We start from the raw sequence: 17265 nt of genomic DNA, 5'->3' as shown, positions 1-17265 counted from the left end.
CTCCTGAGTCTTCCGCACTGCAGGGAGATCCTTCACCCGCGGAGCCATTAGGGAAGCCCTAGGAGGTCGTACGCACAGAAGGGTCAAGAGCAGGGCAGGGCGGCCCAGACTGAGAACATCGAGTTACCACGCTGAGATCATCTGGCTTTATAGGCTTCCTTCCCCACTTATTACATGGTGAGAGCTTCCCTCCACCATTACACAATCTTTAGCAAAATAATTTTTAATGACTGCAGAGCACTCCATCTCATGAATGTACCGTAATTAATTTCATCATTCTGCTCTATGCAGCGATGAGATTTTCTTTTTTTAACTATCACAAGTAATGCTTCTATTTCCTCAAGAGAAGCGTCAAGAAGAGAAATCACCCGGGATGGAGCCGGGCACTGCCGAGGCCCATGGTGACCTGTCACTGCACAGGTGTGCGGCACCTGCAGGCCACGCGTGGACTCTCCCTTCCCTTCCAGCTGCCTGCCGCCCCCACCTGACGACCTTCCCATCAGTTCCCAGAAGAGCGCTGGCCGCTGCATCCCTCCACCATCGCTGCTCCGTATGAGATGAACTCTACCCCGGGTAGGCGCTAGCACTATGATCGGTAGGAAGCAGAACATGTAATAAACACCCACTGGATTAAGAAATGGATAGAGAACTGAAGGAGTACTCAGAAATCACTCTGGCGTTCAGACAGCCGGGAAGCCGCTGAGAAATGCTCCCTCCCACTAAGGAGTGAGTCATATCTCAGACACATTCAGCACCTTCCTAATAGGGCTGCACGGTATTTCCCGTAATGCCTTTCAGATGTTGGAAACTGCCATACGACCTGGACAGCCAGAGAATGTCATTAACCATCGAAATGAAACACTAAATAGCACAGAGAGAGACTACGCAGAAAACACTGCCAGTACTTTCCCTCTTTCTAGTTACTTAAAGATGACAATTATATAATACCTTCCTCTTGAAACATAAATGAGAAGTGCATCTGTTAATAGTTCATCAGCCACTCTTCATCCCAAATGCCAACCACAGCATTATAAACTGCTACTGCTACTCTCATTAAAAATTAACACACAAAAAAAAAATGTATAAAGAAAGAGGAAACGCCTTTAAATGATGTGTATGAAAACTTGGCAAACAATTTGAAACAGACTCACAGACAGACACAGAGAACAGACTTGTGGTTGCTAAGGGGGTGGGGAGAGATGGATTAGGAGTTTGGGATTAGTAGATGCAAACTATTATATTTAGAATGGATAAGAACAAGGTCCTACTGTGAAGTACAGGGAACTATATTCAATATCCCGTGATAAACCATAATGGAAAAGAATACGAAAAAGAATGTATACGTATGTATAATTGAATCTCTGCTATACAGCAGAAACTAACACAATATTGTAAATCAACTATTCCTGAGTAAATTAAAAAAAAAAAAAACTTGGCAAACCAGAAAACATAGCAACTCAAAAAAAGCAAACCAAGAACAAGAGGAGACATCAGTTCTTTCTTCCCTGAGCTGGTTCCTTAGGGGGCCATGTATCAGCAGTAACAGTTTCATTGTTGAGGGAACGGAGACTCTGAGTTGTAAGCACCATACTCACTATTAGAAAAACAACCTTGAAATTTTCCTTCCTTGAGTCCACTTTCAGAAGATAGAAGTGAATCTAGGAAGCCATCTCAGAAGAGCTCCCAATTTATGATGCAGGCTTAGGGAAAACAAGAGGCCAACGTGCCCACCGGCAGTGAGAACACACACCCTGGGGTGACAACTGCCTTTTCTGTAAATAACCCACGTGGCCCTCCAACCACTGCACTGCAAACGGATTTGGATGCAAAGGACACAGGCAATGCAGATTTCTGAGACTTCACTGGTTTCTGGGTGTATGTGTTTGAGCTCTGTAACTACAGCGTCTTTATGACCCACCTGGCTAAGTCTCAGAAGAGCAGATGTCAATACGGGAGGAGAGGATTGGGGCCACAGCAGCCAGTGACTGTTTAAAGTTGCTCAGCTTTGGGGCTGTCTACCACTCACGAGCTCTCAGTCTGTCATCATTATCATGGGCCTGGACACAGCAGAACAACACGAGGGAGAACGAGGCCGAAATGGCTGAGTGCAGTGTGCCCGGGGCTGGCTTCCACACTGCTGTGTCCACTTCCGTCTGCAGATCCACTTGGAACACAGGAGGGAAAGCTGAGCATCCCCATTCCAAGTGTGTGAGAGTCAGAGTTCATTCATCTGCTTCCACCAGGGCACTGATGCTCTGCACCCCAAGGGTGGGCTAGGAGATGTCGGCATCACCTTAACAACGTCTGCATCCTTCTCTCAATACAGTGGTTTTGGGAAAGACTGGAAAGCAACCGTATCAAATTCTTTTATGTAAAGAAATGTTCTGACTACATTGCTTGTCCTTTGGTTTGCTCGTTAAACACATATTTCTTGACAATCAGTTGAACAAGATGAAAAGAGCCGTGGAGACAGACAGCGGGGATGATTGCACAACATTACGAACGGATTCAATACCCCTGAACTGTAAACTTCAAGACAGAGATGACAAATTTTATGTTATGTGTATTTCACCACAATAAAAAATTTGGGGGAAAAAACAGGCAGATTGAGAGAAGGAGTCAAACTTGGAAAAGTAACATGCAAAGGCTTAAGCCCTCCCATGTCTCTCCCGGCCGCGTCTTCCTTTGTCCCCAAGTTTGGGCCACAGTCACAGAGGTTCACGGCCAGATCAATCACATGGAGAAAGCCCGTCTGCCTGTCTCTAGTGTCAGTGAGGCCAAAGAGCGGAGAGAGCTAGACAAGGGCGTCCCCGAATTCCACCCGAGTCTCAGGCTCACCCCAAGCTGCATACATGCAGGACAGACCCAAAACAGACAGCAGAGACTTTGGAAAACTAAACTATGCTGGAACCACCACTAAGAGGGGGTGAGACAGAATCTGTGTCCTAACCTAACCACGTGGAGTAACTGTTAAAACAAAGAAACAGGCAAAAAAAACACAGCGCTCTCCTAGATTACAACAGCATTCAGTGTTTACACACACAACACTCACAATGTTTAGGACAAAGGAAAATTACTCCGCGTACAAAGAACCAAGGAAATGTGAGAAGTTCCCAAGGGAAAAGATAATCAGCAGATGGTGACTCAATTTGACCCAGATGTTAGCATTACCAAACAAAGACTTTAAAGCAACTATTGGAGCTGTGTTTCCTGAGATAAACGTTCTTGCAATCAACAGAAAGTTGGGTGTTCCCAGCACACAAAGAAAATAATACGAAAGAATCAAATGGAAATTACAGAATTGAAAACTAGAAGATCTATAATCAAAAATTCACAGGGTCATCGCAATAGCAGAAGGGAGATGACAGAAGAAAAGTCAGTAAATTTGAAGATCAACAGAAATGACCCAATCTGAAGAACAGAGAGAACAAATATCAAACAAAAGTGATAAACACACAGCCTCAGGAACCTGCAGGGCAACATGAGAAGATCTGACACGTGTTGTTGCATAAGAACAAGCAGATAATGAAAGAACAAAAACAAGTATCTGATGCAACAAAGCCACGGAATTGGATGAGAACGTCTGTAAAGTCCCTGGGATCCTAGTGGGCTGCCGTCTCTGGGGTCACACAGAGTCGGACACGACTGAAGCAACTTAGCAGCAGCAGCAGCAGTCTGTAAAGTACGAGAAGTGGGGACCCAAAAACCAAGCCCAGAGCTTAGACTCAAGAAGAAGAGGGAGCATCAGCACAAGGTAAAGGGGTAAAAGACAGGATGGAACTGGGAGGCTGGGCTCTGGACCACAGGGAAGAAAACCAGGAAGGGTGGAGTCAAAGGCTGCTGGTGGATCAAGTGTGACCAGGATGGAGAACCAGCCGCTGGACTGAACAATGTAAGAGTTATTAGGGACCTTGGTAAGACCTGTTCAGTAAAGTGATGAGGACAAAAGCCCAAATAATGAGGATGTAAGGAAGGAAGAGAATGCAGATAATTCTTCTGAAAAGTCTTGCAGGAAAGGGGAGGAGAAAGTAGAGGGTTGTACAGACAGACTGGGTTCACGTGTGTGTGTGTGTGTGTGTGTGTGTGTGTGTGTGTGTGTGTGTGTGTGTTTGGAAGACACTTTATTCTTTTGAATTAAAAAAAATAATCAGATCAGATCAGATCAGTCACTCAGTCGTGTCTGACTCTTTGCAACCACATGAATCGCAGCACGCCAGGCCTCCCTGTCCATCACCAACTCCCAGAGTTCACTCAGACTCACGTCCATCGAGTCAGTGATGCCATCCAGCCATCTCATCCTCTGTCGTCCCCTTCTCCTCCTGCCCCCAATCCCTCCCAGCATCAGAGTCTTTTCCAATGAGTCAACTCTTCGCGAGAGGTGGCCAAAGTACTGGAGTTTCAGCTTTAGCATCATTCCTTCCAAAGAAATCCCAGGGCTGATCTCCTTCAGAATGGACTGGTTGGATCTCCTTGCAGTCCAAGGGACTTTGAAGAGTCTTCTCCAACACCATAGTTCAAAAGCATCAATTCTTCAGCGCTCAGCCTTCTTCACAGTCCAACTCTCACATCCATACATGACCACAGGAAAAACCATAGCCTTAACTAGACGAACCTTTGTACTCTGCATATAAGTTAAATAAACAGGGTGACAATATACAGCCTTGATGTACTCCTTTTCCTATTTGGAACCAGTCTGTTGTTCCATGTCCAGTTCTAACTGTTGCTTCATGACCTGCATACAAATTTCTTAAGAGGCAGATCAGGTGGTCTGGTATTCCCATCTCTTTCAGAATTTTCCACAGTTTATTGTGATCCACACAGTCAAAGGCTTTGGCATAGTCAATAAAGCAGAAATAGATGCTTTTCTGGAACTCTCTTGCTTTTTCTATGATCCAGCGGATGTTGGCAATTTGATCTCTGGTTCCTCTGCCTTTTCTAAAACCACCTTGAACATCAGGAAGTTCACGGTTCATATATTGCTGAAGCCTGGCTTGGAGAATTTTGAGCATAACTTTACTAGTGTGTGAGATGAGTGCAATTGTGTGGTAGTTTGAGCATTCTTTGGCATTGCCTTTCTTTGGGATTGGAATGAAAACTGACCTTTTCCAGTCCTGTGGCCACTGCTGAGTTTTCCAACTTTGCTGGCATATTGAGTGCAGTACTTTCACAGCATCATCTTTCAGGATTTGGAATAGCTCAACTGGAATTCTATCACCTCCACTAGCTTTGTTCGTAGTGATGCTTTCTAAGGCCCACTTGACTTCACATTCCAGGATGTCTGGCTCTAGGTCAGTGATCACACTATCGTGATTATCTGGGTCGTGAAGATCTTTTTTGTATAGTTCTTCTGTGTATTCTTGCCATCTCTTCTTAATATCTTCTGCTTCTGTTAGGTCCATACCATTTCTGTCCTTTATCGAGCCCATCTTTGCATGAAATGTTCCTTTGGTATCTCTGATTTTCTTGAAGAGATCTCTAGTCTTTCCCATTCTGTTGTTTTCCTCTATTTCTTTGCATTGATCACTGAAGAAGGCTTTCTTATCTCTTCTTGCTATTCTTTGGAACTCTGCATTCAGATGTTTATATCTTTCCTTTTCTCCTTTGCTTTTCGCTTCTCTTCTTTTCACAGCTATTTGTAAGGCCTCCCCAGACAGCCATTTTGCTTTTTTGCATTTCTTTTCCATGGGGATGGTCTTGATCCCTGTCTCCTGTACAATGTCACGAACCTCAGTCCATAGTTCATCAGGCACTCTATCTATCAGATCTAGGCCCTTAAATCTATTTCTCACTTCCACTGTATAATCATAAGGGATTTGATTTAGGTCATACCTGAATGGTCTAGTGGTTTTCCCTACTTTCTTCAATTTCAGTCTGAATTTGGCAATAGGGAGTTCATGGTCTGAGCCACAGTCAGCTCCTGGTCTTGTTTCTGTTGACTGTATAGAGGTTCTCCATCTTTGGCTGCAAAGAATATAATCAATCTGATTTCGGTGTTGACCATCTGGTGATGTCCATGTGTAGAGTCTTCTCTTGTGTTGTTGAAAGAGGGTGTTTGTTATGACCAGTGCATTTTCTTGGCAAAACTCTATTAGTCTTTGCCCTGCTTCATTCCGTATTCCAAGGCCAAATTTGTCTGTTACTCCAGGTGTTTCTTGACTTCCTACTTTTGCATTCCAGTCCCCTATAATGAAAAGGACATCTTCTTTGGGTGTTAGTTCTAAAAGGTCTTGTGAGGATAGTACAGAACTGTCAAGAGAAAGAAATAGGTAACTCAGATCCTAGAGAATCCTTTGGTCTGGTGGCAGTTTCACAATAAAGTATTATGCTTTTTTAATTGTATCGGATTTTATTTATATATATCTATTTCAGTTATTATTTGTCTTAAATCATCTGATTTTGGTTCTAATTCAAGAGTACATCTTTTTCAGATGGAAGGTATTTCCGAATGTTGAGGGGGTTGATCCAGAAAAGAGGGAAAATTAATGATGCAGGAGAGAAGGACCAACTTTAGAGAGACGACCCTGAGTGACAGAGAGGGGTGGAAACCCAATACTGGGAGGACAGGCCTGGGACAGGTGCATGGGTAAGAGTGTGTGTGTTTCAATGGGGAGGAAATCGGAGTCTAGCAGTACAGGTGTGGTGGGTTGGCAGTTTTAGCTGAAAGGACAGATTCACTGTCTTCCAAATGGATCCACTTCAAAGGAAATAAGAAGCCAGATGACCACTGATATTAAGGAAGGGTGGGAGATATTGGAGGTTTGAGAAGAAAAAAAAAATGGTGTGTTAAAAAGTCATGTTGAAGAGTGAATGCACATCTGAACCAGGGAAAATTACTAGGCAGAACTCAGCGGGTTTGTAAGGAGGCTTCCTTTGTAGGCAAGCTGGGAAGTCAGAGATGACGGGAATTTTCAAACTGTCTGAAAAACAACCCCATTAAAGGCTACCAAAGCCCCGTTATACACACACTTCCTCAGTCATTTCCTCAGGGACTAATTCCAACTGTGAGGCAATCCCACCAACCTTAACACCCAGCCCTCCGGGGCTCAGGCACTGGCCAGGGGTAGAAAGAGGTGTCTGCATTTGCTCTGTGGCCTCAAGGCGACAGGTCGGTGGGGATGAACGTGAAATACTGACACCTCCCAACCTGACAAAAGTCCGGAGAGGGAGCGGGAAACTCCAGGCCGGGAACTCTTCAAAGAACGAGCAACAAAGTGAAAACCACCCCAGGAGAAGCTGCACGAAGCAAAGCGAAGCTTATAAAGTTCAGCCCCTTTTGTCCTCACAGCTGAGCAGAAACTAACGCTGTCTGACACACTGCAGAGCAGGCACCCAACATGGCAGGAAAACGCGCTCGCGGGATATCCCTCCGGCCCCAGCTTATTAAGAAAAGAAGGTCCTATGGTCATATATGGATGTGAGAGTTGGACTGTGAAGAAGGCTGAGCGCCAAAGAATTGATGCTTTTGAACTGTGGTGTTGGAGAAGACTCTTGAGAGTCCCTAGGACTGCAAGGAGATCGAACCAATCCATTCTGAAGGAGATCAGCCCTGGGATTTCTTTGGAAGGAATGATGCTAAAGCTGAAACTCCAGTACTTTGGCCACATCATGCGAAGAGTTGACTCATTGGAAAAGACTCTGATGCTGGGAGGGATTGGGGGCAAGAGGAGAAGGGGACGACAGAGGATGAGATGGCTGGATGGCATCACTGACTCGATGGACGTGAGTCTGAGTGAACTCTGGGAGTTGGTGATGGACAGGGAGGCCTGGCGCGCTGCGATTCATGGGGTCGCGAAGAGTCAGACACGACTGAGCGACTGAACTGAACTGAACCGAACTGAAGAACACACGTAGTCTAATGTTGCTACTGGTCTCTTTTAGATACACTAATGGTTTAATTGTACTATAAACTGACTTTTAATGCCCAGAGTTTCCCTAAGTGAATTTCTTTTCATCTAAAAAAATAAATACAAGTCTGCACTAGAGCAGTGAAGGAGTTTCCCCTTTACACCACTGACGTGTCAGAGGACTGTGGAGGTGGCTTCATCATTTAATGTTTGTAAAATGTTTTTAGAACTTTAACTACAGGATTCAGACTGAAAGACACCAAACAGGGACACATTTTTGTAAACACATTGTCTCCTTTGGAATATATGGCACAAATACATAATTTAATAGGCCTTTATGCATAAAAATATTGAAAATAATTTAAATGGGCATTTAGTAAACTAAAAAAAGGTCCAAGAAAGCCATACAGGAAAAGGTCAAGAAAAAAACGACGAAAGGACTCTCAGACAGCAGAGAGGAATCCAAACTGGTTTCTGGAAGGCAACAAATCAAAAACCCTAAAAATCATAAAAAAGAAGAAATCCTGTACCTCTTGACCCATGAAGGAGAGCTCTCAGAATATGAAACAGAGCTCTCTGGAGTGACAGAGAAGAGCCATAGATTAAGGGGGGAGGCCCCAGAAAGCACCGAAAGTCCGACAAGGAACAGACAGGACGAGACTCTTGCACCGACAGCATGCCCAGCTGCAGGGACCAGGCGACAACACAGGGAAGCACTCAGTCGGGGTCCCGTTCCTGCAAGCGGGAAGGCGGCCAGGCCATTGCAAGCTGTCACGATCCCTGTTTTATAGCCGAGGAACAGACCGCGCTACAAGAGAAGACAAAGTTCATCAAGTTCTGAAAAACAGTAGCTATTCTTCTACCTACTAGAACTCTTAAAGGTAAGGAATTCCAGATTGCCGCAAAGCCAGGGAGAAATTCACAGGCAGATCAATGACATTTTTTAATTTTTTATTTTATTTTTAATTAGAGGATAACGGCTCTACAATATTGTGATGGTTTCTGCCATCCATCAACATGAATCAGCCACAGGCATATGTATGTCCCCTCCCTCCTGGACCTCCCTCCCACCTCCCCCGCATCCCACCCCTTGAGGCTGTCAGAGCACGGGCTTTGGGTTCCCTGTGTCACACAGCAAGTTCCCACTGGCTATCTATTTTGCGTATGGTGATGTATATGTTTCAATGCTACTCTCTTAAATCATCCCACCCTCTCCTTCCCCTACTGAGCCCAAAAGTCTGTCCTTTAAATTTGAGTCTGCTTTGCTGCCCTATGAATAGGATCATCAGTATCATCTTTCTAGATTCCATGTGTATGTGTTAATATACAATATTTGTCTTTCTCTCTCTGACTTACTCTGTATAACAGGCTCTAGGTTCATCCACCTCATGAGAGCTAACTCAAATGCGTTCCTTGTTATAGCCGAGTAATACTCCATTGTGTGTGTACCACATCTTCTTTATCCATTCATCCAGGACATCTAGGTTGCGTCCACGTCTTCGCTATTGTAAACAGTGTTGCAGTGAACACTGGGGTACACGTGTCTTTTTCAGTTATGGTTTTCTCAGGGTGTATGCCCAGTACTGGGATTGCTGGGTCATATGGCAGTTTTATTCCTAGTTTTTTAAGGAATCTCCACACAGTTCTCCGTAGTGGCTGTATGAATTTGCAGTCCCACCAACAGTGCAAGAGGGTTCCCTTTTCTCCGCACCCTCTCCAGCATTTTCTGTCTGTAGACTTTTAGGTACCAGGGCACTGAGAATGTGGATCCAGTATGCCCGGCTGCTACCTTTCGATTCTAAAAAGCTATGCCTTGCTGCCACTCTTCAAATGTCTTCTCATCATAAGGAAGTCACAAGTAGGAAATCTGATGGGCAATGGTGGAACTGAGGGTCCTGGGAACACAGGGGCTCCCCTGCACCCCACCCAGCTCTCTCCCCCAAACAGGTACTGGTACCCAAGTCCCCCGGGAATCAAAACAGTGCTCCTCCATCCAGGCAGGGGTGAGAGACGGTGGCAAGGTGGGTTCCCAGGCCTGACTCCAGACAAGGAACTGTTCAGCTTCATATTCTCTGATCAAGATTTCCTCACCCTTAAAAACCAAACAGATGGACTCAAATCACAGCCCTCCAGAGCTCTCACATCAGTTGAGATTTGATTGGGTTTACTTACTGATGTTCAAAGAGCATCTTTTAGATCCAAAATTCTAAAACTAAGAGCCACAATGACCCACACATTTTGTTCTGAAAGTTCATTTCTAAATTAGTTAGTTGAAACTGGGAATGTAGTTCTCTACAGAAATAATTTTAGAATAGTTAGGTTTCCATGTCAACCTACCCAAGCCTATTAACTTGCAGAATACCTGAATATACTACGACCATAACAACGTCTCCGCTCATTGGAGCACAAGGGAGGCTCACCACCTCCCACCACCCTGCCAACCATGGCCACTGCCACCAAGCGTCAGGGAGAAGGAAATTCTCAGGCAAAAAAAGGCACAGAAAATGAGAGTGGAAGCGAAGTAGAAAGATGGGTAGCAGGTGGGTGTGGGGCCCCTTCCACCCCAGTGCAGCCTGAGCACGGCTGTGGACCTGGCTGCCCACCTTCATGTCCTATGGCATGGGCACGCGGTAACACCTGCTGCAGGGCCCCCAGCCCAATGGCAGGGGGACCCCAGGGCCACACACCTTGGGCGAGTCCAGCAGGTGCCATCCTGCACCACCAAGAGGGAGCAGAATCGGGGGACACCGACGTGGGTCATCAGACGGAACAGACGGGGCAAGCGGGAAGCGGCCAAGCAGCATCGGGGCCACGAGCCCCCGAGTCCCATGTCAGCTCAGGATACAAGACCTGATCTGTGCTGGCGCAGGATAGACACTTTGCTGAGTCACACTCCGCCAAGGCTCTCGGTGATTTCACATTCCCCTAGTTCTGTGCTTCCCAACCTTGGTCCTGCTGATGCTCCCTAACAGCGTTTATGATCAGGAATCCTGCCCCATGAGGTCACCAGGCCCTGACCTCCTCCCACAGGGGCCAGTCATGATAGCGTTTCTGACGAATCAAAAGTCATCAGGAACCACTCCAAAAATGCGTTGGATGAGGAGTCAGATTCTTTTTTAAAAAGCCTTCCTACAGACCAACAGCAGCCAGCGAGAAGAGATGATGGGAGAGAGACAGAAGATCCCTTTCAAAATGAAAGCAACAAAGACTGCCCAGAACTGAACGTTAAAACTCTACCAGAAAGACCAAAAAAAAAACCCACACCAATCACAAAAAAAGAAAACGGAATAAAGAGAAACTCCACATTTCTGAAAAACATGACAATATTAGATAGATTTCAACTCTTTAGAAAATAATCTAAAATTAATCCGGATCCAATCAAATCCCAACAGAATTCTTTTTCTGGAGTTTGGCAAAAATGAAGCTAAACATCACCTGGAATAATGAAATATGTGAGAAAAGTCAAGAAACTTAAAAAAAAAAAAGTTATTGAGGGGACAGGGTAAGACTGCACCTTCCAAATATAAAAATATACACTGAAGTTCAAGGACTGAGGAAGTAAGAGCCCGGAAATAAACAGATCTGTCAATGCAACAGAACAGAAAGCCCAGAAAAAGATCCAAGTATAAATAATTATTTAATCACAGTCCAAGTAGCACTTCAGATCAGTGGGGCAAGGTAGACTAATGAACAAATGGATTGAAGCGTCTGGTGAAAACCTGGAAAATAATAAATTAGATCCCTACCACAAAGCATCACTAGATCAAAGCAGAGACATCACCTTGCCGACAAAGGTCCATCTAGTCAAAGATATGGATCTTCCAGTAGTCATGTATGGATGTGAGAGCTGGACCATAAAGAAGGCTGAGAATTGATGCTTTCAAATTGTCATGCTGGAAAAGACTCTTGAGAGTCCCTTGGACTGCAAGGAGATCAAACCAGTTAATCCTAAAGGAAATCAACCCTGAATATTCATTGGTAGGACTGATGCCGAAGCTGAAACTCCAATACTTTGGCCACCTGATGTGAAAGAGCCGAATCATTGGAAAAGACCCTGATGCTGGGAAAGATTGAAGGCAGGACAAGAAGGGGACGACAGAGGATGAGATGGTTGGATGGTATCACCAAATCAATGACGTGAGTTTGAGCAAACTCCAGGAGATGGTGAAGGACAGAGGAGCCTGACGTGCTGCAGTCCATGGGGTACAAAGGGTCAGATACGACTTGGCGACTGAGCAACAACCACCACCACGAAACATTCACCAGATCAAACTAGATGTGACAAAGACAAAACATGGAACCATAGAATTCTGAAAAGGCCAGCAAACATCTGCATTATCTCAGGATGGGAGAGGACTTGTTCCGTTCCCACTGGGTGACTCCCAGGGTCCCCAGGGTCTCAGCTCAGAAGAGGAGCCTCGTCCCCTGGCCCCAGCCCTGGGACCCAGAGCATCCTCTGCCGTGTCTCCCTCCCGTGGGCATGTATGAAGGGTGAGCAGCTGGACCCTCCCTCACCCTGGCCCCAGGGAGGAAGAGCCACTGTTCCAATCTGATCAGGAAGCCTTTTCAAGTTTAAGTTTTTCTGGCCAACTGCCCCCAGAGAGCCCAGAAGGGGAAAAAGGAGCTGTATTTCCAAAGCTCTAGTGATGTGTTATGATTCCTTTTCTTGTTTTAAGCAAATGTTCACTTTTGTATCTAATTCTGCATTCACATTTTTATATTCTTTTTCTTAAAGAGAAACCAACATTGCAGGGAAGGGACAGGGAAGCCTGGCATGCTGCAGTCCATGGGGTCACAAAGAGTTGGACGTGACTGAGCGACTGAACTGAACATTGCATAAGCTTCCAGGCTCTGCAAAACCTGGACCCAGGCAGCCCAACACTTTCCTGCAACATCTTGCCCACAACTCTGCACAAGGACATCACTGCAGCAGGAACACGGCTGGGAGGAGACCCTTGATGAGAACTGATGAATAAGTGCACCTTTATAACACGGAGTGTAGAGTTACGGTTAGAACCCAGCCTTCGGAATCAGGCAGACCCAGAGCTTCAGTTCCTTTTTATGTAAAATGCAGATTATAATACCCTGCAAATCGGGAGGACTGGATGAGATCGGGTATGTAGAAACGTGAAGAACAGCACCTACTCCGTGGCAGACCTCAGTGGTCTGGCTTCTAAAGACATGAGGTTCCAGAGCTGAAAAGCCACAGCCCTATTACCTACTCGAGTCCATGATTTTTACCCCTTAGAAAGAAAAAGCCTACCTAGAGAGAGCACTCTTATTACGGCGTCCACTGCAACTGTAGATCACGAAGCAGAAAGTCATTGCAATTTTTCAATTGCTGACATTTGCCGACATATTTCTTATATAAGTCAAAAATAGGAAAATGCCCAAAAGAGATAAGTATACGACCCTCAGAGAAAAATATCAGGTCTCTCATAAAATGTAAACACCCAGACTGGCCTATGGGACTATGAATAATTGCTTCCTTACATCTGTATAGTACGCTGCAGTATGCAATTTTTACAGTTCAGAGGGCACTTTTACAAGAGTGATCAATCTCACAACAACCCTTTAGTAGGTGTTCATACCCCGTTTTATAGATGACCAGCTGACGCTCTGAAAAGATGACTCTCCAACCAGTACAGTGTTTGGTCTTGGGGCCAACTGCGGGGGGCTTCTAGAAGCCCTGCAAGCCCCAGATCCTCTTATGGGCTGCTCTGCTTCAGGGGGTGATCTGGGAACAGGGGATCTTGGTGAGCTCTCTGAGGTCACAGGGAGGAGAAAACGTCACTCTGAATTCCAGTGGAGGTCACCGGCAGGCAACAGCTTCCACTAACGTGGAAGATTGATTTTTTTTTTTTTTTCTTTTAAATCTCCATGTTCTGAGCTTCCCTGGGGGTCCAATGGTAAAGAATCCATCTTGCAATTCAGAAACACAGGTTCGATCCCTGGTCCGGGAAGATCCCACGTGCCGTGGAGCAACTAAGCCCATGCACCCCAACTACTGAGCCCACGTGCTGCAACTACTGAAGCCCATCTGCCCTCGGGCCCGTGCTCCACAACACGAGAAGCCACCCCAGTAAGAAGCCCCGGCTCCACAGCTGGAGAGCAGCCCCTGCTCCCACAAGCAGAGAAAGCCCATGTACAGCGATGAAGACTCAACACAGGTGTAAATAATATAAACAAATAAATGAGTAAAATTGCTTAAAAATTTAAATGCTAAAAAAAAACATCTCCTCTACTGGGAACAAAACAGCAGGCAAAGGGCCACGCCCTGAAGGGCAGGAAAGAGGCCACCACGGCGGGTGAGCCATCCTATAAACAACGCTTTTCTCCAGGTGGGATCCCTCTGTCCTACAGCAAAGGTCGAGCTTTGAGGGTCTCGAGGCGGTGGGAGGCACAGGGCCAGGTGCCCCATGCTCAGAAAACAGACAAGGAAGTCAGACACGTAGGTGCACGGGGACACACCTTGCACTTGGCGTTGGCTCCTTCCCTTCGCCGTACAAACTCTCCAAGCCGTGAAAAAGTAGAAAAAAGAAAAGAAAAAAAAAAGCCATGCTGGCCCACCACCAGCATCTTCAAACCTGGGCTGAGCACCGTGGGTTCACAGCCACTGTCTTGTCACCCAGCAGCACCTGTGACCCCCGGGGGCCGCAGCCCGACTTCTGTCCTGACCGCCCCAACAGGATGGCCTTGCCCAGCTCACCTGGGCCCACAGAGGAGCACCCACTGATGAACACCGCTCAGCAGTGCCTGCTGGACCCAGACGGAGTCCAGTCAAGCCTGTGATCATGGGAAGCAGGGTAGCCTTTCCCAACCGACAAGCGCTCAGAAGTCTTCTACTTTGTATTCACAACAGCCAAGACATGGAAGCAACCTAAGTGTCCATCAACAGAGGAATGGGTAAAGAGGATGTGGTACATATAGACAATGGAACACTACTCAGCCATAAAAAAGAATTAAATAATACCATTTGCATCAACATGGATGGAGACCTAGAGATGATCATACCAAGTAATAGTGAAAGTCACTCAGTTGTAACCGATTCTTTGTGACCCCATGGACTGTACATCCATGGAATTCTCCAGGCTAGAATATTGGAGTGGGTAGCCTATCCCTTCTCCAGGGAATCTTCCCAACCCAGGGATCGAACCCAAGTCTCCCACATTGCAAGCGGATTCTTTACTAGCTGAGCCACAGGGGAAGCCCAAGAACACTGGAGTGGGTAGCATATCCCTCCTCCAGGGGATTTTCCCGACCCAGGGATTGAACCGGGTCTCCTGCATTGCAGGCAGATTCTTTACCAACTGAGCTATCAGGGGAGCCCCATACTAAGTGAAGTAAGTCAGAAAGAGAAAGACAAATACCATACGATATCACTTATATGTGGACTCGAAAATATGACACAAGTGAATTTATCTACAAAATAGAAACAGATCAGACTTGGGGTTATTGTTGTCAAGGGGGAGGAGGGGATTGAGGGGAGGAGACCGTCGGGGGTTTGGGATTAGCAGATGCAAACTATTATACTGAGGGTGGATAAACAAGGTCCTACCATACAGCACAGAGAACTATACTCAATATCCCGTGATGAACCACAATGGAAGAGAATATGAAAAGAATATACATGGGTGTAACCGAATCACTTTGCTCTATAGCAGAAATGAAGCTAACACTGTAAATCAACTATACTGCAATTTTAAAAAAAAAATGTGTTTTAAGTCTTCCATGTAGAAGCCACAGCTAAATGTTCACCAGAGGCTCCTATAGGGGGGTGGCCTGTCTCCTGCCAACAGGTAGAGTCTGCAGTGCCCACACCTCCATGCTCTGAGACCCCCAAGGCCAGCAGGAAGGCATCACAGCCCAGGCCACAGCTGGACCCCATTGCCAGCCCTGCACATGGAGTCTCCGAAGAGGATCCTCCATGCCCCTCCCCGCCCCCGCCTCCCCCCTCACCCCATCCCCGCCTCCCTCCTCCACGCCCTCCCCTCCCACTCCTTGAACACATGACTTGCATGCCTCTCGAGGTGTGTGAGCCTCCCACACTGAGCTCTGCCCAAACTGCCTGTTTGTGTGTAAATAATAAATGACTGTTGTTTGAGCCGCTATGTTTGGGGAAGGTTTGCCATCTGAGAATAAGTAAGCTACACAGGACTGCAGAAAACTCGACTTCTACTTACAAATTCTAAATGAAAGATGGTGGGAACCTCCTATGTATTAAATCCATTACATAAAGTTCAATTCTGTATTCTAGCGATAACTGGAAAACCGAAGGTACAAATTTGCCGGAGTCTGAAGAAAACTGTGTTTTGAAGAAAAGGTCACAAGCAGTTATTTTCTAATAGACCACCTCATATTGATCAGCAATTAATACACAAATACTTTTAGAAGTGCTTTCTAAAGTAACAGAAAATATACTTTTCCATCTTTTCTTTCCAGAAGGCTGCATGCGTTAACTGCATTAACAGCCAAATAAAGCTGGAGAAGGCAATGGCACCCCAGTCCAGTACTCTTGCCTGGAAAATCCCATGGACGGAGGAGCCTGTAGGCAGCAGTCCATGGGGTCGCTAAGAGTCGGACACGACTGAGCGACTTCACTTTCACTTCACTTAAAGCTGTTTTTAAGTCTCTATCATCCAAATGAATTATCCACATTGTTATAAATTCATCCATCTTTCTAATCTAACCCAGGTGCCAAGATGTTGATTTCTCTACCTTGGGTCCTAACTCACTATTTCTGCACAGGAAACACGATGGAAGCTTCTACAAATGTGATATATAGGACTATTAAACAGCCAACAGCTCACATTTCTCCTAACTCACAATTTGGCTACAGTTCCCGAAAATGAAAAAATAGAATCCATTTCTAAAACAGCTTTCTCTTTTATAAGCAAAGCCCATTTGTAATAAACTACATGAGATATTCAAATCTGCTTGATCGTAACAGAGCTGTTTAAAAATACATGTCTGGAATTCACATTTGCAGTTTGCAGATGGAACAATAAAGATACTTGGAATTAATAATTCATACGTGATTTAGATCCAGCAGGAAGGAGGTAGCATGCGGGCACATGCTCTCAACCTCTTTCTTCTTCACACCCTGGGTCTTCCTGCGAGCGTGTCAGCTCAGGGACTGACTTGGGAAGTCAGGCCAAGCTTGTGGGTTGTTGTATCCTAGATGGGAGATGAGAATTCAGGACTCTGCGAGGGTCACTGGGAAGCGTCATAGCATCCTCCACCAGGGAGACTGATTTTATTACAAAAATATCCTCTGTTATTTTGAAACAAAATGCCAGGCAACAGTCCACACCCTGAGGCAGAAGAGAAGAGGTCTGAGCTCTGTGGCCAATGTCCACACTGCAGGCCCTGGGCCCCTAGGGGTTTCCCAGCCCAGAGGTCAGCCGATCATGTACAGGCC

General features: G+C 45.8%; 1 long non-coding RNA gene across 1 annotated transcript; it reads left to right on the top strand.

Annotated features, from left to right (window-relative positions):
* The first annotated feature begins 3286 nt into the window (after nt 1-3286).
* On the top strand, nt 3287-15953 carry LOC132344072 (uncharacterized). The gene is made up of 2 exons (XR_009493178.1): nt 3287-3754; nt 15644-15953. It is a non-coding gene; the product is annotated as an uncharacterized lncRNA (long non-coding RNA).
* The last annotated feature ends 1312 nt before the right edge of the window (nt 15954-17265 follow it).

This window comes from Bos taurus, chromosome 27, assembly GCF_002263795.3.
Source record: "Bos taurus isolate L1 Dominette 01449 registration number 42190680 breed Hereford chromosome 27, ARS-UCD2.0, whole genome shotgun sequence".
Lineage (NCBI taxonomy): Eukaryota > Metazoa > Chordata > Mammalia > Artiodactyla > Bovidae > Bos > Bos taurus.
Note: the sequence above shows the minus strand (reverse complement) of the source record. Positions and strands in the feature narration are given on the sequence as shown.